The sequence below is a fragment of the Chiroxiphia lanceolata genome, chromosome 5, assembly GCF_009829145.1.
Source record: "Chiroxiphia lanceolata isolate bChiLan1 chromosome 5, bChiLan1.pri, whole genome shotgun sequence".
NCBI lineage: Eukaryota > Metazoa > Chordata > Aves > Passeriformes > Pipridae > Chiroxiphia > Chiroxiphia lanceolata.
Genome location: NC_045641.1, coordinates 75,331,069 through 75,356,734, shown reverse-complemented (window position 1 = coordinate 75,356,734; position 25,666 = coordinate 75,331,069). Strand labels below are relative to the sequence as shown.

The window sequence follows — 25,666 nt, the reverse complement described above, 5'->3', positions numbered from 1 at the left end:
TTTTCAATATGGGGTGGTTTCTAATCTAGCAGCCACCAGAAATATAAATAATAATTAATAAAATAGTAAGTAATAAAAATAATAATAAAACATTATCAGGTGCATTTTTTAAAAGAAAAATAATATAACCAAACATTTTTTTTTAGGATTAAGTTATCCAGAAAAGTATAAATTCTCCTTTTTTTTTATTGTACCATTAAAATAATTCCAATGCATGTTACAATTCCAGTGCATCGCCAAGAATAGCTTTACTTAAAACTTAGAGAGCTTTTCTTTTTAAAGGCACTCTCCAGGAATTAAAAATAATAATTATTAAAATCTATCTGTAAAAGCAAAGCAGTCTCGCCCATCGCTCCCAAAGGAGCCACAGACACTCTGTAGGATCACAGCTGCTGCACACCAGAGAGAGGACAGTGATTACACAGCAGGCAGGTTACTTGGGAAAGTTCTGTCTACTGTTGCATAACTTGCATTAATTCCAATGGATCAGTGGCCCATTAATCACGGGGGAAAACCACTGAAATCCCAAACAGACAGTTCTGAAAAGATCTGAACTGTAAAGGCAAGCTGAATAAGGACATATTTCCACACCCTTCCCTTCAAAACATAATGAAGCATTTTGCAAAAACACTTCCTCCGGTACACTGTATTTTAACAATGATGTTTCATGGAAAACTTGGCATTAAACTGGTACCAACATAAGTGAAACTCTGGCAGGAGGACAAGTGGGTGTTTTTGGGGTTTTTTTCTTTAAGAAAGGAGGCATTAAGTGGGGTGTTGCATCAGCAGGATTTTAAGGGTGCTACCGATGCAATTCTGTTTATCTTCCACCATTTCCCCCTCTTTTCTTTGCCGTACAGAGCTCGTAACCGAGGGCAATGGTATTTTTTCTGCCTGTGCCCACTGCTGACAAGGCGGGGCAGCAGCAGCGAGCCCCGGCCCGGGGCAGGATCGTGCCCCGTCCCTGCCTGTGATCGCCGGCCCCGCTCCCTCCTTCCCGGCCCCGCCGCAGGTGAGCGGCGGCCCCTTCCCGGCCCGCTGCCCTCGCCGGCTGTCCCGTGGGAATGCTGTCCCGGCACTCCTGCTCTCCCGGCAGCACGGCCCTACGACGAGCTGGGGGGCTCCAAACCCAGCCCTCCCCTCACCTAGCGGGCACCCCTGCTCAGAACCCTCTGCTCAGTGCCTCGCAGAAAGAGCTGCTGGAGATTACAAAAAAAATAAAATAAAATAATATATGTAATATTAAAAAAGGGGAAGAAAAACGGAACATACTGCAGGAAAAAAAAGAAAATGTTGACTTTTACAGAATAATAAGCTGCAAAAAGTAAACAAATATACACGATGAAATCTTAATGAAAACTTACAATTTCTCAGGTCTAAAAGGGGCTTAAAATACCTTTATATTCTAAATTAGTTAAAGGTTTTTAAACTAGTCAAGAGCTGTCCAGTGACCCGAGTTCTCTGATATGAAGTGTCTATTTTTTAATTACAAAATGCTGTAACAGTCCCTAACAAAGTGAACTGCAGTGTGAACAAAAATGACATAAACCACAAATTCCTCCGTGGTTTTTTTGGTAGTGAAACGTTATCAAAGCTGACAAATTTGCATATGCTGTAAGAAAATCCAAAGGGCCGTCCATGACGGTCTCGGATGGACAGCATAGCTGCAATTCCTGAGCACACACAGACACAATCCAAAATGGTGTGGCTACAGAATTCACAGGGCACCATCTGTGCAGGAGCTGAGTGTTGGGATCAGGTCTGTTTTATGTGGCAGCTCCAGTTCTGCAGTGCAGGTTCCCCTTTCTCTTTAGTGCCTTAAAGCTACAATATCTGGTCCAGAAGGTGCACCTTACCCTGAGCAGTCCAGCCTGACTATCCCAGTGGCACTGCAGTCTCACACGGTAACACTGGGAAACTGAAATCCCTCTCCTTGAAAAAAGAATTTCCTCACATCAACAATAACGATACATTATTGCTATAATAAAATGTAATGTCAAGAGAATAATGAACCTACTGAAAGTATTCCCGTATTTACTGGGCAGATAAATACAGGCTTCTACATTCTTTCTATCAGCTGCAGGTATAATTTATAGGTGGGGGAAAAAGGACAACACGTTGTAGAATTTTTGTTCTATTAACTGTCTTCCTGGGAGTCACCCCAGTTTTTCTCCTTCCTGCCTGTTACACTCACTGGAGTTGCCCCAGGTGCACTATTAGGTTTGATGCGTTCCTGCATTTCGAAGGGAGGCCTGAACGTCCCAGCTGAGCAGGGCTGGGCCAGGCTGCAGTGTCAGTGAGGCAGGTGCCCCACAGAGTGGCTGTGCCTTTCCTGGGCCTGCAGGTAAACTGAGGCACTCCCTGCTCTCCACACGCAGGAAGAGCAGAGGAGACATCCTGAGTTATACCTCCTTCGCATTAAATGGCGTGGAAAACGTGTTTGAAAAGGGAGGGTCATTCCCGTGTTGCCAGCAAACCTGAAGCTTAATGCAGAAAATATTTTTTTCCTAATTTTCCATTTTGCTTCTTAAAAGGTGAACCAGCATCTACACAGATTAAATGTGTGCTGTAATATAGTAGAGGTGATTTCAGTTCAGTTTATTACAACCCCACAAACGCTGTTAGAAACATCCAGTGAAGTTTTTGCTACACTGTCTCCACTAACAAAGTGCAGTATAAACGCTGACACTGGCATCACAAAATAAAAAAAAAAAAAGAACTGAGGGGAATTGTGAAAAGCTGCTTCCAGACTTATTCAGTGAACTATATTTTTCATTTGTTTAAAAACACTTCCTTTTCAGAATACTAAAAATTTCGAGGGGTATCAGTGACTTATCTGTGGAAGTTTCAAGCTGCAAAATTAACCATTTTTTCTTAGGGTCCAAAAAAACATTTTACTGGAGATGTAATATGGTTGATCAAAGCACTGAAATATTAAAAGACCAACTCTTAAATTTATATTTCCAGAAAAAATTATCAAAAGAAATATAATATAATGAATTTTTCTTTGCCCACCAAAAATTTCAAGAGAACTGTACAGTGTTTTTTCTAATGCTAGCAAGGAACTTAGCAAGGAACGTGTGCAGGAAAAAAACCCAGACTTTTTGCCTCGTGGCAACAGGACACTGACACTGGGTTCGACACAGAGAGTCTCTCCCTGACTCAGTCAGAAATACAGCTGCTTTCCCAAACATTTTGAAGCCAAGTATCAAAATCAAAATTGATGTCTAAAGCCCGTATTACTTCCAGCATTTACCTGAAATAAAATTACCCAATTCTAACTTCCCCCAGTAACCATTATTCTAACCAAACCCCCCGTGTCCCCCCTGCAGGCAGGGGCAGCCTGGCACACCTGCCACAGGTGTGTGTGTGTGTGTGTGTGTGTGTGTGTGTGTGTGTGTGTGTGTGCAGCCACAGGCTCCTGCTGCCACAGCCCAGGAAGGGGGAACGTTCTCAGAGTTCAGTTTACATCACACTGCTCCAGGGAAATCACAATATTTTTATAATGCAGCCTAAAGATTACTAACAAAGGGTTACCTTTGAATTATAACAGGGAAGTCACAGTTTTGCTGTGATACACCCAAACAGCCGTGTATCCCGCACGTGCAGGGGAACATTTCTACAGGAATGCCGGGTTGACTGTACTGTTATGGAGGTTTGGCTGGCCAGGGAATGGCCAAACCCTTAAGCAGGCTCAGAAAATCCTAGGCCATGTCTTGGCCAAGGCCCTCCAGTGAGTGAAGCACTGCACAACGCCAGCCCTGCCTTCGCCCTTCCCGAACCGAGAACGCCATTTTGAGCCTCTCCTGCATTTTTCTTTCCAAAGGGGTTAAGGCCATGGAAAGCATAAGGATGGTATCCTCTTACCACAGAAAAACAGAGCAATGCAGTCTCCCAGAGAAGCAGCCTTTTTATTTTTACAGGTGCAACTGACGTCTGTCTTGTATTTTCTGCTCACCAAAATATTAATTTAAAAACCACACACACATGGATGTATGACATGCCGATATCTCTACCCAGGCAGCTTTTTTTAAACTCTCACATACTTCTTTTTACTCAAGTATTCCACGGAAAAACGCAGAAGAAGAGATTTTGACATTAGACAAATCAGACAAATAAGCATTCACTTCAAATGAATTTTCTGTTACACTGGGCCTGAATATATATCCAGCAGTCCCACATTTAGAAAAATGTTCATCTTCGAAATATAAAAAACAGACTCCATAATTTCCATAGCACACCTAGAGCCTGACCAAACCCATGTTACACAGCACTATTTTTTTTTTTAATTTTTCATGTTTTCTCTCCTTAAGCTGTTATACTGCAATCACTGTGCAAAGGACCAAGGAAATCAACAGGGTAATAGAAACGGTTTAATCTTAAAAGCAGAACAGTCAGGTCTACACTAGTTGTTTAAGAAACAAAGCTGTTAATTTTCATACCAAATTTAGCAGCTCATATTTTTAACTTCAGTAACATCTTTGTCTAGAAAATGAGAAGAGTCTTACCTCCCATGAAGCTTTACCAGGTACACTGGATGGAGAAATCAGTGCCAGAAACAGTAATGCTGGGGAATCACATTCATGCAGTAAAATATACAGACTATTCCCTGCCTATTCTATTAATCTCAATCTTGCCAGAGATAAAGCTTTTTTTTTTTTTTTTTATAACAGTAAAACAACGAAAGAAAAAAAATCCCGAGAGATTTGAGTCAGGAACATTCAAAGCAAAAAAAAAATCCAAAAGGCTCCCCTCACTAAGGAGCTTTCAGAAGAGGCACTTCTACAATGGCATCCTAGAGTATCATATTGAATGCTGAAATATTCCACACACACTGAGAAAAATTAGTTTTCCCTTCCATCAGGCACTTGCTATAATTATTGTAAGGTTCCAATATCTTACTGAGGAAAAATATGTATTTTAAAATCTGAATATTGGCTGAGTATTGTCTTAACTTTTTTCTTTTAAACTCCAAGCTGCTATTCACATCTTAAAATTCTCCTACAGCTCACTACCTCCAAAGAAAGCACAACCATATCAATGCTTTAAGGCAAAACCCCCCCCAAAATTAATGCAGCTGACACTGCCTTGACACTCTCTCTAGTGCCTAAAATCCTGCGGATAACAGAAAAGCAGTATTAGCACTGAAGAAGACATAGTGAAGGGGGGTGGACTTTGCATTTTCATTCATAAACACATTAATTATAACTAAGTAACACCGAGGAGGAAGAGCCGTACCTAACCTGACAGTACTATTTCTCCTGGAAAAGGGGTGCAGTACACACACCTTTCCCCTCCGGCTGCCATTCAGATCTCGAGCTGGTGCAGTCTGGGAATGCCCAGGAGCGGATCCCAGCCCCAGCAGGGCTGGTGTCAGCACTGCTCTCTCCGCATCGCCGCTGCACACGCGGGCTCAGCTCGGAATGCAACTGTGCACTCCCAGGGCACCAGGGCTCAGCTCCTCGGCCACTGCTCCCCTTGCAAGAGCTCACTCTGCTGTGTTACAGAACTCACTTTTCATCTGAGAGCAGATTATTACACGTGTTGGTTTAAATAATACGACTGCAAGGAAACTGAAGATGTAATGTTTTACTTGAAATGACTGGAAAGCAAAGACACATTTTTACCTCAATCCTATTCACGGTGACGCCACAGAAGCCTCAGAGCTTACTATTGTAAGAATTACTTCTTTTTGTGATGGCAACATAAGCTCCCCCCAATACACTCACAGCTCTTGTGCTCAGTTCCAACCCTGCTGTGTTTTACACAACTTGGCTGTCACCAGCAATTAGGGCTTTCTTGGGTTTGGGGTTTTTTTTGATAGAACAAAGAAATGTGGAAAAGCAGTATGTTGACTGAAGATATGTGTTTATAATTATTGATCATAAAGTAATTAAACTGTATTTCACAGATTTTACTGCTGAGCAAAGAAGAGTATATAGAAGAAAAATAACCAACATCTTTTGGAGAAAGGTGATGGTTTTCTGTAAGCGAGTCTTCCAGATAATTTATCTCAGCTTCCATGTTTCTATATGTTCCCTAGTCACAGCAACTAAAAATGAGATGCATCACATTCTGCCACCAGCTACTTTTGAAGCCAAAAAAAAAAAAGAAAAAAAAGCCCAGGTATTTTTGCATAAAATTAGTGACAGAGACAAGGAAGTCCTAGCTCTCTTTGGCTCAGTAGCCTGTGCTCAGCCTCAGAGGGCCCTGCATGTGTGTATTGAAGCAACAGAAAAAGTTATGGAAAAGGTGCTGGATAGAATCCGCTGGGACACAGAATCATGTTTCCTTATGGCTGAGAAACAAGGACCTCAGAGGCCCAAGTCTGATGCTGCAATTGTGGTTTCTCACTTTTAAGAGAAAAAAAATTGCTAATTTTCACTAGTCTGTGCTTCTTCCTTCGGAAAAAATCCAGTAGGGGGTAAACCAAAAAATGTTTAAAGTCTGAGAATGGAGCAATTGAATTACAGAGGGAAGACCCAAGCAGTATATTTAGTTGAAGGAGAGATTAAGTGGCACAGCCATTGGTAATTAAAGAGCTAACACGTCCTCTTTGCAATAGTTTGCCTTTTCCTCTAGCTGTGACTGCGGCACACTCCCCACTTGGAGGGTCGGCCCAGGCAAACCTGATACTCTGCCATTCTCTGCCAGCACGTGCCGAAATTAGTTCTCCATTTGGTGGTGGCCCTCTGAGAGCAATTCCCATTGAGAAGGGAACAAAGGCCGCGACCCCGGGGTCAGAGTGTAATGCAGGAAGCATGACCTCCCCTTTGTTCAGAACAGCACTGTTTACTCTGCCTAAGTAAAGATCACCAATACATTAACTAAAGAGGATTAAAAAGGTCATATCCCCAGGGATGGAGCTCACGCAAGTGGCAACTCTCTTCAGTCACTAAATCATTTGACTTCCCACTACCCCCCTTCAAAAAAGAGACACCTTACGCTGCCACAGCTCAATGTCACGTTATTTCCAGAGTCAAAGTCCGTACGAAGTCCTATTTCACACCCAGGTTAATTTCTGCACACCTAGCCAGCTGTTTTGAAGTAATTTTTAAAGTTATCAAAATATTTTAAGTGAAAACTATCACCTCAATACAATTTTCCCCTTTATATCTCCTGTTGAAAAATTCTGAGTTGATTTATAAAATTGTTTGTGTCTTAAAGTGGTTATTAAAAAGTGCAATTTTTTGTAGCTATTATAAATGAGATTCTTAAAACATTCTGTAGTCTGAGGATGGGCAGAGAATGTCCCTGTTGCTGTAGACAGTTGCTAACTCCGTGATGGTTCACGTGCAAAGAGGAGAACAAGGCAAACAAACTGAAAGGATGCTACCTATGAAAATTCACATACGCTGACAGCTGAGTTTTACTGGGCTACAGAAGCACTTCTTTGGGCTATTAAGTTTCCTCTTATCAACTTTTTTATAATATCTTTGAACATCGTTATTAATATGAATATTAACAGAAGCATCTCTTGGAACAGCTAAATTAATGCTGCCTTGGTAAAATACGGGAGGCAACCCAGCCAGTTCGAGAGGAGTGCCTCCCTCCTACACTACCTCTAATCCACCAGCCTGCTGGATGATCCCAGCTTTTGCTTTCCACCTCAGCTTCCTCGTCTCTGGGGATGTGGCTCACTGGGATGCAGATTTTACCATCAGTTACTCGGCCAGGCTGGGAGGAAGAGAGCATTTGGAAGGGAGTGGTCTAGACAGATATTTTCCCTTCTCCACCCTCAGGCAGCAGCACCTCTGATGAAGCTGAACATTACGTGAGAGGTTCCAGAAGAAAATCACAGGAATAAAGCCGGGCAGGCAGGGCAAGCTCTTGATCCAAGTCTCTGGCGCAGGGAGCTCAGCAGAGACAAAGCCCAGGCGGGGTCAACGCAGCTAAAAGCAGCACGAGATCACCACCCATCACAGCAGCAGTGCCAGAGCCAAAGAACAAGGTCCTGGAGCACACGGTACAGCAGGGATTGCAAGGACAGGGCTGGGAGGTGAGCAGCTGGGCAAGGACGACGTGAGCACCGAGCAAAGCTTTGCAACGGGCTGAGGCAAAGAGGTGCCTTGTCCAGAAAGCAAAAGCACTGGACTGAAACAACCAGAACAAAGAATATACTCAGAAATTAATATCTGACAACGGAGAGTGGGAGCATAAGGACTGAACCAGTGACATAAGGACAATTTACTGACATACATTAGAAGCAGGAAGACTGCACAACAGTTGTCTGGCAAGTCTGAAATAGTACTGGGAAACAAAGGGAGTGAAGAAAGAGGACAAAAAACACTGCAGAAAAGGTAATGGCTGATTATGACCTTGAGCTGTTTAGTCACACAAAAGAGGAACCTATCCCTTCTCACCCTGTATGACCATATTGACATTTCTTGTTAGCTGGATTCCTGATCTGGGGTATTCAGGAAAAAATATAATATATCCATTACTTCTTCCAGTGAAAACTCCTAGTCTTTTCCAGTTCTTGTTCACCTTCTCACCAGCCAACAGCACTCTCCCTCCAAGATGGGAAGCAACAACAACACTACAAAGTTATAGAACGAGGTGTCCCTTCTCTTGAACAGGAAAACAGAGAAAACGTGACTTTGTGACACAGCATTCTTGTATAGTCAATTTTTTTGGGGGGTGGAGCAATCGTGACCCTACCTCACATTCTGAGATACACCCCTTTATCTCCTGATGTCCAGAAATCCAGACAGACCCAAAGGTACCTTTTAGGTTAAAAAGAAGTTATCAGGCTTAATACAGATGGAAAACTCTATGATATTCAAGTTGTCAAATTGTTCCCCCTCTGGTCCCTTCAAACAGCAAATCTCATTAATCAATTCTTTTGCAAGTAAAGGGTGAAAGAGCAGCAGATAGCAAAGCAGAAAGTGCTGAAATAATGGGATAAATTAAAGGCAAGCCACTCCAAGGACACACGCAGGCTTTCGGAAGCGGCTCAAGGTTGGAGGCAGGGTTTCCAACAAAAATCTGCACTCTCCTATCAGGAATGAAAGGGTAGCAGTCCTCAGAAATAGCCACAAATGATGATCCAGATTACATGCCAATGAATTCTGTGACTTAGTAAACTGTCTGGAAGGCTACTTTAAAAGATTATAATTTTAATGCCTGAGCAGGGATTACATAATGGAGAGAAAAGCAGCACCGCTAACATAATGAAAATATGTCTTTTTTCACTTGGGGTGCACCCACAGAAGAAATGATTATTTAGTTGGCCTTTCAAAAGGGCTTTGACAACGTGACTCACAAAGGCCACAAAGAAAACGCACTAATCGTGACAAAGCTGGAATCGTGATTAAAAACCAGCTAAGCAGCCAAAAGTAAACTGCAGGAATGAAAAGACATTTTGACATGAGAAAGGTTCGTAGCTGCTGCATGTAGAGGTCATGCTGGTACCAACTTTTACCTTTAGTTAGTGGTCTAGAAAGATCAGCTGTAAAATAAGAGTGGCAAAACTGACAGGCGAGGGGAGAGTATTGGGTAACTGAGGGGTTTAACAAAGTTAGGTAAATGTGAAACGTGGTAAATATTTTTTTTATAATTGCTAAGGAGATCATATTGCAACATTTTCAAAGGGAAGAGACCTGGGTGCCCATAACAAGTTGACCAAAGCCGTCAGGGATACGCAGCAACGTCAGATAAGCCAAGCAGGAAAACAGGCTCCTGTATCCAAAACCTTACCCTTCTACTATCCCCCTGCCAGGGAGACACCTTCCTGGAGAATGCTATCTGCAGTTCTTGTGGCAGTCCCTCACTACAGCTACAGCAGGCACAGGAGTGCAAGGGCAGGTGACAAACAATATGACTTACAAGAGACTGCCACATATGGAGACAAAGTAATAAAGCTATTTATGCTGGTGAGCACATGAGCAACAGGGAAGGCAACAGAGACACAGTTTGAAAGTCAGGAACTACAGCCTGACTCTCACCTACTTCCAGTCCTGAATGGGAAATTACTCAGCTATATTAAAAAAGCAGTAAATTTAAACTATGGGAATATATTATTTTACAACATGCAGACTGAGCACGTGAAAATCAGTCCATCATTAAGGGACATGAGTGGGAATGTGAAAGAACAGAGTTCTACACTTATACTACAAAAATACAGTGTTAAATGGGATTGCTGGGTGGAAAGACCATAAAAAAGGCACAAAGCCACGATGGAGCCACTGGCCAAGGGATCCACCTGGCCCACTTCCTGACAAGGACAGGGTATTCCAGAAGGATCCCATGTTGGTTACCTTTGCCCTCCGCTCTCTTACCACCCCACCTTTTGGAAAAAACGTCAGGGTAGACTTGGCATGAATTAGTGTGAGGAGCTGGGCAGTAATTCACCCCTCTGTTCTGCATGGCCAAAGGGAAGGGCAGAGCAACAGCCCAGCTCCCTCGGCCTGATGGGAACCCACCACCCTCAGCCAGCCAGAGGCTCATACAGCACCATTGGCACATCACTCACAGCTCACAGGACACCTCACACCCTGCTTGGCTACTGTGCTACCTGCTCTCATGCCCCCACAAATAATTAGCGAGAGCTTTAATTGTAAGACACTGTTTTACCAAATAAATACAGTTCCTTTTTTATCTTACTATCTTTTTTCCCCATCCACGCATCGTTATTCGCAAAAACCATTTAATAATTATGAGATTCCAAGCTGTGTGTCAGATCCTGGGATACTGCCACTCACATGGTGGTTTGCTACACTCAGCCTTTGGTCTTGTGGCTCACAATTCACCCGAGCTGCAAGAACAGCTCACCACAACCCACACACTGCTGTTCCTCAAAGGAAGACAAGGGTACATAATTAAGAGATGATGAGCTCAAATGTAAGACACGAGATGTGGGAGCAGATTCTGTAACCACACCGGTGAGTGGTTTTACTACTAAAGAAGTTTCTTCAGCTCCATTCTTCCCTCACGGTATCAGTAGAACTCACACATTTTTAAAATACATTTGCAGCAGCAAAGTTAAAAAAAATGACTGCTACAACCATGCCAGTGCAGAAAAATAGTTTTAACATCAATCGTATATGGAATTAAGATTGTAAATCAGCATTATTAACAAATTGCCCTTGTAATAAGTGTTGACAATGTCTTAAAAAAAAATACAGTTTTACTAAGAATACCATCGAAATCTCATCCCACAAGAATTGTGACCTGAAAAATATTCTCACAAAGTCTTTCCAAGACTCTGTGCTCCTGTAACTGTGGCCATAATCTAAAGAACTACGGACAGAAATATCTGTGTGTCATGTGCCAGCTGGGGGACTAAAGGCATGGAAATGAAAACCCAGAAGTGGGTACAGATCCACTCTGGAGGATCAGTCCCTCGCTGGTTATTCAGAATAAACAAAAAGTCAAACCACTTTTCTTATTATTTTGCACAGCTGAAACTAGTTTTTGTTGTTCTACCGCGACTTATTAGTGAGAGAGTTGAGAAGTCTGGAGCAAAACAAGGTGTGAGTACAGCTCCCAAACTCAAGTGAGGAGCACTGACTGACCCTCAGAGACTGGCACAAGCAATAACAGGATTACATGCTCACTTGTTCTCCAATTTAAAAAAATAAGTTTAGTTTTACCTAAAAGGCGGCTCCGTTTCGTCCTGATGAACGTCCCATCTCCACAAGGCAGTGACCCTCTGCAGAGCCAGAGCCTCCCACCAGCAGCCACACCCTCCTCTTCCTCATTTTTTTCCACTGACCATAAAATACTTTCCAAGCCATGCCCTGAAAAAAAACAAAACAAAACAAACCCCACATTTTTAATGGACACCAGATATCAGCTTGCTGATTTAATCAGGCAGGTTAGAAACAAATCAATGTATTTTCACACACATTTTTATTTTCTGTTTCATTTCAAAGAAATTCGGTAGGCTTGATTTGGCTCTCTATTCAAACCAGAGGCAAAAAGCACTGCAAAGGTGTTGTATGCTGAGGGCAGAACCAAGCCCTCCAGCTGGCTCTTTTTCGAGTTTCACATAACATGTTGTCCATTGGTACAGGAAAAACTCACAAGTCAGGGGCTCTGCAGAGCACCTTCAGACAAGCCCATATATTCTGCAGCAGTAACAGATGCCAACACAAGACAAACTGAGAGAGACATCCCTGAGGTTGTCTCCTCAGTCCATGGGGTTCTATGGATTTGACTCTCAGGCAGATCTAACTCTCCCTTTTTGGGGGGGGGGGGGAGAAGTAAAACTTTCCTGGCCTATGGAACTCTCCCAGATTATCAAATCATTGGGATCACAGTATCTGCAGCACAGGTAATAACGACACTGTGATACTGCAAGTATCACACAGCATGTCCTTACTCTTATTACCAGTATTTCACACCATTTATTTGACTGATAATTCGGCCGTACAGAGAACTGTCTGGAAACTGATTGTTGCTATGAACTGTTTTGCATATTGTGTCATCTGCTGGCTTTAATTCATTAGCTAAACAACACTGTAATTATACATTTCATATTCTATTTAACCAGAGAATATTCACACGAATACAAAGTGATAAAACCAACTTCCTCCCGTATCTCAAAGCCCACCCAGTTATTTGCAAATAACCAGCTCCAGCATTCAACAAAATACAAATATTTAGGGTTCAAAACACAATATTTAGGGTTCAGCAACTTAAGCTCAATTTTCTTTTGCAAATAACTGTACATATATATTTTTGTTCTGCTATTATTAGGTCTGGGAAATTAATATTAAAATAAGCTGCTTGATCATTTAAATTTAGAACTAAATAAGCAACCTGATCCCACGGCTTTATGATATTATCCTTGCTGAAAGAACAAATTAATCTTAAAACGGGAACACTGAGGCTGTGCTGAGATGTCTGTCAGGGGATGACAACGTATATTACAGGTCGTATACTAAATCGTGCCAAATCCAAAATAATTTTGTAAGCCCAGGCCCTTCTACATATTTATTCATGTACAATTCCATACCCACAAAAAAGACTGTTGTAAGCAAGTGATCCAGTTGTCAAGGTGTTGTTCCCAGTTTCATTCAGTCCTGCATCCTAACAGGTTTCCAATAAGAAATTCTGAAATCTCAAAGCCTGCCTAGTGCTGTATTTGCACACACACACACAGTAAAACAGAATTAACTTGCAGAGTGTACCAGTCCTTAAGTATTTGCAGACACGTTTATTCTCACAGAAATCTTTGTTCTCTAACCCGCAGAATACCAGGTGAGATGTGTTCCTGCTATCAGACTGGTTTCTCCAGAACACCACCGACTTTTAAATCCAAACACACAGCGAGGGAAATGCCAGCACTTTCAGATTTTACTCCCTACAAAGATTCCCCCCTCCCAGCCCTGTATTCCATATCAGAACAGCACACTTACTCCAGGCTGCATTCCTATTTACGGAGATGCTCTGCAATAAAGGAGCAAACAGGGATCCAAGGGTTAACCGAAGGAAAAAACCAAAACCAAACCAACAAACCCCAGCACCGAAATGCCCAGCCATGCTGCAGACCTTGCAAGAAAAGGAAAATGTTCAGCAGACAACAACCTAACAAAAGGCAAACAGAATTTAGTGCCGCTATTGCCTGGATACCAGCTTGGGATTTAGGCAGCCTTGGATTACAAGGACTATTCCCCTGAAAATCCAGCCCACAGTTCCTGCACTGTTTTCTACCAATACCACATCCAAACTGTGACTAAACACCTCATTATGTTCCTCTGGCACTGTCTGAAAGCACACACATTGTACAATTTTCTGGGGCACCTAAAAGTAGAGGGGAAAAAAGCGGCTGTTTTTCACCTATCGGTAATGAAACGATGAACAGCACATTCCCTGCAAGAGCTTGCACGATCAGGGCATTTTCTTACCCCCCCCTTTTCTTTCTGTGTAGGCAACAGGTGACAAAATACAGCCCCAACCTTCAACTTTAAAAATAAAAAAATGCATAGAGTCTACAGGACATCTACACTGTAACAGTCTTTTTTTAATAAATTAAAATTGAATGAAGATGTTTAACTGGGCCTCTACGTTGGCTTCAGAAAGTAAATGCTTTTCTTAATACTCATTTGTAGAGGTTTCATTTAAAGAAAATACAGCCCTCACAATTACAAATACTAACCAGGGACTTGAGGTAACAATCCGGTCTTGACGGATCTTAAAAGAGAAAACGCAAACTGCATTTTCAAAGGAACTGAATCCTCAAATATTTCACTACAATCTCCTTTTCCAATAACTTGCTAATTGATCTTAAATACATAGATGAGTTATGAGGCAATAACCTCCAATTTTCTTAGCTCTTATTCCAGACAAACATTATATTCTGATTTATAGATATCTGAAATATTTAATTTGCTGTTCATGGCACTTAAACAGTTTATCTAATTTATGAGAAGTAAGGATTCCACGTTAAAGATTGCTTCTATTTTCTGCTTTAAGCTTCACCACTTCAAAAGCGTTTTCCCCGCCTATTATCACTTAGAAATAGTCTCCCTTTGTGCACTGGACATGCTACTGTAGCTCAGGAGGCCGCGGCAGTGACACGGTTCTCTCGCCAGTCCCCATGCCGCTCATTAAATAATTTTACTCCCATACGTACACACGCAGCTGGTCAAGAAGTGACTTTGCTGCGTTCGGCTACATCTAGGGCACTTCCACAGCAAGCCTCGAAACAAAACCCCACCGAGCTACAAAACCGACGAGCTTCCCTTGCTGAGCCTTTCCGAGCCTCTCGCTGCTCACGCTACGTTTCCAAAGCCGAGCTGCGCCGTAGCACCACACCTGCGTCTGCTTGAGCAAAAACCCCACCACGACAGCCTAAAATCGGCTCGCTTCTGTTAATGCCCACTTCTCGATCCGCAATTAAATAGGTTCTTTCTTTAAATTTCAGGATCTCCTGAAATATTTACACCCCTAAAAAACAGCTTTCTGTTTTGGAAAGCTTTGCAATTTCTTCCCTTTGCAAAAATTCAGCTTTGCAGTCCCAGCGAAGAGCTCTGGGTACAGCAGATGGTTAAAATTCTGCATCATTTTTAAGAGCCTCAGAGAAAGCACTGCCTTTTTTCGGGGGAGGGCGGGGGTGGAGGAGAGGAGAGAAAAAAAGCTGAGAACAGCAATTTGCAGCCCTTTTTTTTTTCCTTGACAGCAGCAAGCCCCGCCTCAGTCTGGCCCTTCCTCCAACCTCTGCTAACCTAAAAACCAGCGCCAGCCTGGCAGCGGGCCAGGGATTCAAAAGTAAACATTATCCTCCTGCCATTTTTTAGTGCTGTTTATCACATCCTGCTCCCTTTTTTTTTTTTATTATCCCCCCCTCATCATAGCCGAAATGCCCGGCTTTGCCCCGGTTTGTGTCTCTCCGCAGCTCCCCGCGGAGCTCCGAGCCCGCTCCTGCGCTCCGCGGCAAACCTGCAGAGGCGTCCGAGGGATGTCCCTGGCCGGGGCCGCGGGCTGTCCTGCACGGAGAGCGGAGCCAGGCGCACCCTTCCCTGTGGATGCCCCGCGGGATGGGGCGGGACGTCCTTCCATCACCACCGCGCGGGCTCTTCCCCGCTCCTCGCACAATGCGCTCGCCTCTCCCAGCGCTGCAGCTGCCGCAGCAAATGCGGGTTTTGCCTCCGCGGCTTCCCCATTTGCTTATTTAATTGTACCGGGAGTGCTTAAAACCCAAACCCATCCATAGGCGGCCACAGCCCTGCACCTGACTCTTTGTTATCCCTACCGCTCATCCCCATTCCCGGTCCCTTCCGCTCCGCGCTGCCTCCTCCCATCTTGGGCTGCTCCTCGTTTATAAAGGCTCTGCAGAACCGCGACTCGTTACACTGGCTGCTCGCGGGTGCCTTTTACCCGCTCGTGCGCTGCCCTGAGCGGATAGCGGGCCCGGCGGCGGGAGAAGGAAAGGACATTTCAAAAATAATAATTAAAAAAAAACCCCAAGGCTAAAAAGGAGGGCGGGAAGTAAAGCCTAACTAAGGCGCGCATCCCCGGGGAGCGCGGGCGCTGCGGGCGGGCCGGAGCACGGCCATGTTGTGCGCGGGGCAGCGCGGGGCAGCGACGGGCCCGGCCAACCCCTCCTGCAGCCCCGCACAGGGCCCGGCCAACCCCTCCTGCAGCCCCGCACAGGGCCCGGCCAACCCCTCCTGCAGCCCCGCACAGGGCCCGGCCAACCCCTCCTGCAGCCCCGCACAGGGCCCGGCCCGGCCGGGGGCACCGCGGAACAAAAGCGCTCCCTCGTTATTTATTGATGGCCGGGGCGGGTGCGCGCCGAGGAGGAGCCTTTGTGCGCGCCCCGCACCGCCACGCGGGACAGCCCGCGGGCTCATCAATAATTGCTCGCCCTCTCCGCGCTGAAATCGCGGGGCAGCGCATGATTAATTAAGGAGCAGAAAAAGCAAGTGGCGAGCGCTGAGGCCCGGCCGCGTTAACCCCTTCCCGGCCAGGAACTCGCCGGGAATATTAATTAGCGCTGGTGTTTGTGTGTCGCTCGGCGACCACGTGAGGCCTCTGCAAAAGGCTCGGAACCACCGACTGCTGAACAGAATTTGCTGCAATCCGCTCATCATTTGGGGGGAAACAAAAAAACCCGACTTATAAATCTTAGCGTGATTGTAAATTAATGTATTTTCATGCAGCGAGGTAAAATAATGTTTACCAAGTTTTATATATATAAGAGATGTCGCAATTAAAATCCAGTAAAACGTGTAACCTAAAGCCCTCCGAGCGCTCCAGCCCACGCCGAGGTTTCCCAGGCAGCGCCGGGACTGAGCGGCGCGCGGGGTCGCGGCTCCCGGGCAGCGATGCAGCAAAGAGCATCGCCCACCCTGTGCCAGGAGCGCCCGGCCCACGGTCTGTCCCGGCACAGCGCCCGCCCCGCTGCGGCCCGGGAACGCGCCCGGCGGGCACGGGCACACGCGCGCTCCCCGCAGCCCCCCGCCCATCCCCTTCCTTTTGCGATCCTCTCCTTGTTTTACATCCAGCTATTCCAGAGTTTCATCTCTGACCCTTTCGTCATTTATTCCTATTTAATCTTCAATTCCTTTGGTTGTGATTTAGCATCGCTTACAGCTTTTCCTGCAGACAGACCCTTTCTATGGACTGTGCACTAAACCAAAACATCTTCGTTTGTTAAGCCAAGCACACATCCATTTGACTTATTCAACTCCATTTTTGCAGGCTGTGAATTCTGGCTGTGAGCTGCCAGGAGCTCCAGCAAGCGGAGTTTATACAGGCACAGCTCAGGCCAGGTGTGGGCAGTTTGCAGCCTGGTACCAGGTTCATCCAGGCAGCTCTAATCCCATTGGAACAGTTCAGCACATCCACTGATGTTCTGTGCAAGGACAGAGAGGACAGGCTGCCAACTGCACTAAGTCACTTATAGGGCCCCACTTTCAGGACCCTGATGCCACCCACTAGATGCTTCCCATTAGCAATTTTCCCCATCTACACATAAACAGACACAGAATGTCCCCATTTCCTCTCCAGCACCTGGGGACTCCTCCAGGGGAGAGCTGAAACACCCCTGGGTTGATCAGGGATGACAAAGTTTTGTGTTTCCTTTCCCACTACTGACATTTTATAAGAGTTATTACTATTTGTAATCTGTTTATCCTTGTAATGGGTGAAGCCACACTGGGCAACCCACCAAAGCCATACTGTGACTACCACTGTTAGGAACCTTGTCATCCCTTCACAGATCAAAATAAAGTATATTCTGCCATGAAATATGACGAGCAACTTGTTACACCCAAAGGTTTTGCACTTGAGTTGGCATCCAACAAATAAGCAAAGCGCAGACGGAGCAAATCCCAGCCCATGACGACTTATGAAGGCAGGCCCGAGCTCTTTAGATACCTGTTTGTGTTTAGAGGGCACAGAATTCTTTGGAGGATATCATCTTCTAGCTGTAAAGATGTTAATAAATACTCAGGTCAAAATTAATAAAAAGCTTGCTGTTCTTTCCTATGATGTTTGCTCAGTGTTGTCACAAAAGCAAATACCCAATAATTTGTACAAGTTGCATATACCAAAATGTTCATCAGTGTCCTGTGTATTTGCTGCTTTTCTCTGGTTTAAAGCAGCATGGCACTGTCAGAGCTAATACACCAAATAGTCAAACTAAGGATGAAACACAGCAGTAAGACTAGTTTCTCATTTCTAAAGTAATTTTTCAAACATATAAAGGTATGCTTTTAAAAGAATTAAAGGTACACTGAGGGTGTTAAAACTGGAAGAGTCACTAATAATTTTAGTATATTTTTTTCTTATTTCTTACCTGCATGTTCAGTTACAAACTTCCCACTATTATGAAGCTTATGAGAATTGGCTAGTGATTCCAAACTCCACATTTTGGCTTAAAATGATCTCTCTATGGTTTGTAGCACAAAGGAGTATAAGGAAGCTGCACGGTTGTATCTTACTAAATTCTAATGGAAAAAACACTCCCTTAAAAATCTTCACTGCTTTTTTAAATGATCCAAAAATATGGTAGGTGGGGCTAGCACAACTGCCAGGTGGTATGACTGCCAGGTACCTCCTGTTACAAGACTGCATTTTCAGTTGCTTAAAAAGTTTGCCAAACAAACTCTTTGGCTGAAAATGTCCCTGCCCAGGTGTGTGCCTCAGGGATAACTCGTTTGAAAATCTCCAGCCAAACAGCTCCAGCCCCTCTGAGAAGGAGCCTATGGAAGGCTCCACTGTTTGGTCTCGCTGCCAAATTACAGACCCCTCTTCTCTGGGAAGCTCCTGCTTCCCCATATTTGGAGCAGAGGTTGGGAGGAGAGGCCTGGTAAGGAAGTGGAGGTTGCCACTCCATGCTGGCCGGGCTGAGTCCGTGTGAAAGCCTCAGCTCATGTACACTGGCCAGGGACTCACTGAGGTTTAACAGGACAAAATCCCAAAGCCCTCCCTCTCACAAACCACACACCTATCTTGGCTGGTGAGGGGGAGCCAAACCTCCACTGCCCCACCCCAGAGCTCTGTCATTCCGCCTGAAAGGGTGGAACTGCCCACCTGGGCTCCAGAAACAGCATCCTCAGCTGCTAATGTCTGTGCTGCTGGCATCCCGACAGCCTGGTGTTTGATTTCAGCATGGAAGAACTAAAGCTCTCAACCCAGAACACCAGAGAGGGAAGGACATCCCTACACCGATGGTTGGGTGCAGAACATGGCAATATACTCTGTCTGAGCAGGGAAGCTGAAACTGTTTGCAGAAAGAAACTGGGCTTCTTGGCCAGGGAGCAAACGGGAGCAGGTAGAAAAGAGACAGGGCTGGGAAGTCAGGACATTGTGAAGCGGAAAGAGGGAATCACCAACAACTCTGTGTTGTTTCTCCATGGACATGCCTGAAATAGAGAATTATCTTCTCATTGCTATCAGTTGGCTCAAGTAGCACCGTGGGATGGCTTAGAGGATTCCACTCCTCCTGATGACTCATTTGGATCTTAGTAGCGTGCTGCAGGATACAACCTTTGTTTATGCAATTTGCTTTTAACCCCCCCAACTTGCAAAAACCGACTTGCACGAGCATGTGCGTTCACACGCAGGCACATGCACACACGTGTCAGAACTCTATTAAACAAGGGTTAATCTTGTTCAAACGGGATTAAAGAGCAGAGAATCAAGCAGAGAAAAACAGGATAAAATCTGCTGTGCAGCAAGCAGCATTTCTTGTGTACAGCCCTCGTATGTACGGTACAAATCTTACTCACTGCCTGTATTCCATCTTTTCTGTGGGGACCCAGCTTAAGAACTGGATAGAACAAAACAATGCCAATATTGGCAGCTACCCTATTTTGTATTCTCCTCACTAACAAGGTGCAGCTCCATGTCTTATTTACTGGATGCTTCTCAAACTGCCCACTGGAGCCTGAATTACAAGGTTTTCCTGCAGCACTATTTACCATCGTGGTCCTCAGATGCTTCTCAGAGGTCCTCTAATTTATCTTCACAGAAATCCTGTGAGCTGAAGGAGAGGATTTTGGCACAAGCAAGCCCTCCATTCTGAGTGCCCCAAGCTCTGTAAAGCGCCACAGACATTGGCACTGTGTGCTGAAAGCCCCCTTCCCTGCATTTCACTGGCAGTGGCAAACCCTTGCCAGAGTTCACAACCAAGGAGAATATGAGGTGCCAAAATTAACTGACTTAAAATGTGTGTTAAAAAGTGAAAGTAAAATACCTGACCTAATGGATTTCTGCCAAACACACCCCCCTCATTCTTTAACAGGCACAGTTTCAAAGCAAGTACTACCAGGCATTAGGGAACGTTTCCTATTATCCCAAGTTAATAAAACTTGTTTTCTCTGCATTATGGTGTTGGAACACAATATAAAATAAAATTAGCTTTTAAAACTACATTCTATCCTTTAACATCTTCGTTTTAAGTAAATATTAAGATCAGGTGAGGTTTGACTAATACGTTTTGTACAGTTGCCAATTCCAGTACTGCCTTGGGGGTGTAATGGGCTGCTGAGCGTTCCCAGTTTGTATCCCGGCGGATATATCCAGACTCCCAGCTGCTCTAACTCCTGACAGCTCAGGGTCCACATGGGCTGACCTGGCTGTTCTGAACTGAGGGCACGTCCTGCCCAGTGACCACCGAAACCCCTGGCCAGGCCACGGCTCCATCGGCCCCCACGTCCTGGGGCACGAAAGGAGGGCTGAGGGGCTGCGGGAATGCTCGTTCCTTCTGCAGTGCCTGGGGCAGGAGGACCATGCTCAGGGCAGTGGGGGAAGGTGACAGTGCACTTCCTGGCTGCCCAGCCTTAGTTTGTCACAACATCCCCTGCCACTGAAACGTGGCTTTTGGCTGATGAATTTACTGTACCACGGGACTGTGCGACCAGCAGTGTTTGTGCATTTTGTTGTGTGTCATTAGTTTCTTCTCCATAACCACGCAGGCTGGCACTCAAAGATACCTTCCACAGGATTTTTAGTCTCAACAGATTAAATTTTGAATTATTTTAAAATAAAGACTGAAAAATGAGGTGGAGTAGTGAAATCAGTGTTAATTCAATTGCATTTCTAAGGGGATCCTGACATTTGAAAAAGTGGCCAAGCACATGCTGCCTGGTTGTTTTGATACAGATACATCTGTCAGGAATTCATGCACGAGCTTGTATGGGACTCCCAGCATTGTGTGTGTTGTAAAATAAATCTGTATTGGTCTGCTCCCAATCCAAACACACTTGTGACTAAAGCACTCACACGCAGATAGAAATCTAGCAAATCAAAAACTGTTTCCAGGAGCTGTAACTTACTGAATTTATACACAAAACCTAACAGGTGATGAACTAATATACATCGAAGGTTACTCTGACTCTACCATAATACATCCCTACCATTAGATCTTATTTTATTGAATGATTCAAGCCTTATTGGCCCCTCTAGATTTGCTTTTATATTTCCACTTCGCTATTTTAAGATGTATCATCTTTAATCCAAAAACTGCCAACCTACCTAAACCTACTTAGAATTTTCTATGATTAAATCTCATGGAGTGAAGATCAGTGAGAATTACGGCTCTTTCACGGCACAGTCTGAGGAACACACCAACCACAGCACGGCATTACCCAAAAATGCCTCACCCACCTCATGGGAATGACTGAACTTCCAGGTGGCAGCAGTGGACTCTGGCTTTGGGCCTGGCATGTTCAGTGCTCAGCAAAGACAAAGACTTGGACTTCTAATGCCTTTGGAGAAACGGTCCCTTTTACAAAACAAGGAAAACTCTGGCATATTTGTAATAGACAAACTCAAATTTTAGTTGAAGAAATAGCACTTTAAGGGTATTTTCCTCCACAGTTCAGACTAGTTAACAGGTATTAATTAAAAGAAACACTTCATCACCTTATTGACTAAATTAAATATTTGCTTTTTAAAAAATATATATAATAGTTAAATCTAAAATTTTGCCCCAAATTCTGAGTTAGCACATAATAATTTTTAATGGAAAAATCTAAAACTAAAGAGTCTGTAAGACATTTTCCACATGCTCCGGGGACATGGCACCGCCCACCTGTCTGCTGAGGCTCAGCAGGATACCCGGGGCTGCCAGTGGGATACAGGAAAACCTGTGTCACTACGGGAACGTCACAGCGGCACAGGGCCCATCCCCTCCCCTGTCAAAGGCCTTATTCCTCAGGCTGGAGAAGGACTCAGGATTTGGGCTGGGGTAGAGTTACATTTCTTCCCAGTAGCTGTAGGGGCCGTGCTTTGGGTTTGTGCTGGATCAGTGCTGGTAACTCAGGGATCTTTAGTTCTTGCTGAGCAGGGCCTGCACAGAGCCAAGGCCTGTTCTGCTCCCCACCCACCCCACCAGCGAGGGACTTGGGAGGGGACAGGACAGGACAGCTGATCCCAGCTGGCCACAGGGACATCCCAGACCACGTGGGGTCATGCTCAGCATACAGAGCTGGGGGAGAAGGAGGAAGGGGGGATGTTGGAGTGATGGTGTTCATCTTCCCAAGTCACCGTGACCGTGGTGGAGCCCGGCTTTCCTGGGATGGCTGAGCACCTGCCTGCCACGGGAAGGGGGGAATGAATGTCCTGTCTGGCTTTGCTTGTGCACAGCCTTAAACTGCCTGCCATCCCACAAGTTTTCCCACTTTTTCCTTTTCCAGTTCTCTTCCCTGTCCCTCAGCGGTGAGTGAGCGGCTGCGTGGGGCTGAGTTGGCACCTGAGCTTAAACCACAACAGGATTTCACACAATGAAACCTGTGTTCAACTGCAAAAGGAAAAGCTACTAAAATGACAAAGCAGAACCTGTATGGAGCAAACTATGGAAGAAGCTTCCCCACACTTCTTTTTCTAGAGTTCAGAGGAGATCCCTGGCTGGGCTGGCATAAACATCAGTAACTTAAGTAGGATAAGGCTGGTTCCCACTGTCAGCAGAGTCCAGCCCACTCCTATAAAGATCATCTTTATAAATCCATCAAGATTTTCTCAAGTTACAGTGATTTTGCCTAAGCTCCAATCTGTGATTCTATGCAAACACAGTAGCCAGCAGCTATTCCAAAGTGCTCAGAGGTGTTAGCACAGTTAGCAAGTGAATTCCTTGGTCTGTTTTCAAATCCTTTCAAGAACACATAAACTATGATAACAACGGAATCTTTAGCACTATTACTCAGACAAATGTTTGGACACCTGACATGCTCAAGTGCAGTGTGAGAGCATCTGTCACCAGCCCCTGCTGTACAGTCACCCAGTGTGTCCCTGCAGGCAGGAAGCACGGCGGGTGGGAAGGCTGTGCTCTGGAGGCAGGTGGAGAACTCCCCTGCAGGACCAGAGCCACAGAGCCCCCACAGCCTTCCCCTGCCACCACCAGAACGGCAGGTGTGCAGCTGCCCCTCACTCCCCATCAAGGGCAGTCACACCTGTGAGAGGATCTTCCAGACCCTGAAACCCAGGGCACACTGAACTACAGCACACCGGTGGTGTAACCAGGTTTACCCTTGAGTCCTGCAGTGCTGGCAGAAACACTGATAAAACTGCTCTATGCTCGGCAGTTTATAACCAGTTCCTTTGGCCACCAAAGGCTTTGCTGTGCAGAGATCAGAGTGCCAGTAAGTGTTAAACTCCCTAAAAATATTTTACATGTTTCTTCTGCAATGGAATGCTACAATTTTCCACAGTCTGGTATCTTGAGACTTTTACAGGCTTGAAGTTGTAACTCGTGCCCAAGTGAGTGCCACTGGAGGAACAGAACTGTTGCTATTCCACCAAATTACCAGATCATACAACTGTGCTGCTGATCCAAGACTGGGTACTGCAGCTACTATAGTTCTTTATTTAGGAAAAAATGTATTTGGGTAGATAGTTATTTTTCTTTTAGACTCCCGCCCTTCTGAGGAAACAGACAGTTTTGCATGTCAGAGGAAGTCGGGAAGAGCTGGATTAACGCTAAAAATGCATGAAAAGCAGTTTCTCTGGCTGGTGTTGCCATACTGCTAGACAGGATAGCAACAATAAATCCATGGCGTGCACACAGCATCCGTATCCACACCTGGATGCTTGTAGTAAAAAAGCATGTTTGGCAGAAAAGAGCTACCTACATTTGGGTTTGGGGTTTTAGTTCATTTTTCCTTTGTTTAGAAGTACCCTTTTTAGGTGAATCATTATAAAATGCCTTTGAGAGCCAACTGTTCCCTTGTATCTCTTGCACAAACTTAAAATTTTCTAGCATTGCATGCACACACAGAAAGAAAGAAAATGGCTGCAGAACTAGACTCCCCATCGTTCAAAGTAATTAAAATGCAATATTAATATTTAATGGCGGTTCTTCTTTAAATAACCCCTCCACATTATAACAAGTGCCAGGGTACAGCTCTCCCTGCAGCAGCAGCACTGCCACCCCACCGAGGGGAGGGAGCACTGCCCACCTGACACGCCTGAAGGACCCCAGCAAAGCCTGGCATCTGCCATTTCACAGACACCCAACAGAGTAGTCAGAACTGGCCACATTCCAGGCCAGCGTTCCCTACAAGTGAAATCCTTTGGATATGGCACACAAAATCCTAGAGGGACTATATACAATACCTAATTCAGTTTTATGTCTGGCAAATGACAAGTTTTCTTAAGAAAACTGTGACATTTCCATGGCTGGCAATCTCCTCCCTGACTTTGCTGCCTGTTTCTGTGCCACACTTGCATGTGCTCAGTGTGTGGTTGCACCATCTCAGCTGGTTAGAAGTGCCAAAGCTGGGCTTGGTGTGGTGACAGCAGGAAGGACAGGGAGGGGTCAAGCCTGATGGAGACTCTGATACAAGGAAAGCAGCAGTTTTTCTCCTGGGTCTCACCAGGTTCCTGCCCTGGGTTCCCCTCCAGCCCCTTGCACTGACTAATCCCTCAGGATGCCATCCCTTCCCTCCCAGTGGGTTCCAGCTCTTGTCTCCAGTCCTGCCCCCGCTCAGCCCCGAGCGCCACTGAAGAGTGCACTGGCACAGGAGCACTGGCACAGGAGCACTGGCACAGGAGCACCTGGGTCACAGCTCAGCCTCATCCTGCCGAGGGTTTTGGTGCTAAGTACACAGCACCCTTCTCACAGGGGGAAATTCCTGTGAAATCCAGCACAGCACTACCAGCAAGGGACACATTGCTTACACGGGACAGGCTCCTGCACTCCTCTCCAGTATCTCTGGCAGGGCCAGGGAATTCAAAATGCCCTTTGGCATTTGTTCCAGCAGAGAAATATCCAGCACGATCTACCTCTGCAGAGCACGGGGTGTGTACTGCTGGGGTCTGAACCCAGCCTGACGCCCTGAGGCAGAGCTGACAAACACCAGGTTGAGACATTCACACAGATGGAATTGTATTTAAAAAAAGACACATATTTACATCATACTAAAAAAAAAAAAAAAAAAAAAAAAAAAAAAGACAACAAGGAGAAGAAAACCAGGTAAGAAAATCCTATTCCTCTTGTTTTCCTACCTTAAAATAAAGCAACATTCCAAGGTTGATTTATTATTTTATTTTTTCTCTCTGGAAAACTGCAAGCTCTCAGCAACCTTATCCATGGGATCTCTGAAAACATCCTCCCACTGCACACACCTAATTAAAGGATTTGTCATCATCCAGAATTACTCTGATATGTCAGTGGTCTGCTCCTTTTCTGTGGCACTGAAATCTAAATATGCAATTCCTGTATTTTGCTTCCACTATTCAAAACCAATTCTGTGAAAACATAACAACACAA

The 25,666-nt window shown here is 45.0% G+C and overlaps 1 long non-coding RNA gene across 1 annotated transcript in view; it reads right to left on the bottom strand.

The window, feature by feature from the left end:
• The window catches only part of LOC116786540, a 155,595-nt gene that overhangs the window by 88,361 nt on the left and 41,568 nt on the right, over positions 1 to 25,666 (bottom strand). The window contains exon 2 of the long non-coding RNA XR_004356987.1: positions 11,595 to 11,741. This is a non-coding gene — a long non-coding RNA (uncharacterized LOC116786540). The remainder of the gene's footprint in view (positions 1 to 11,594; positions 11,742 to 25,666) is intronic.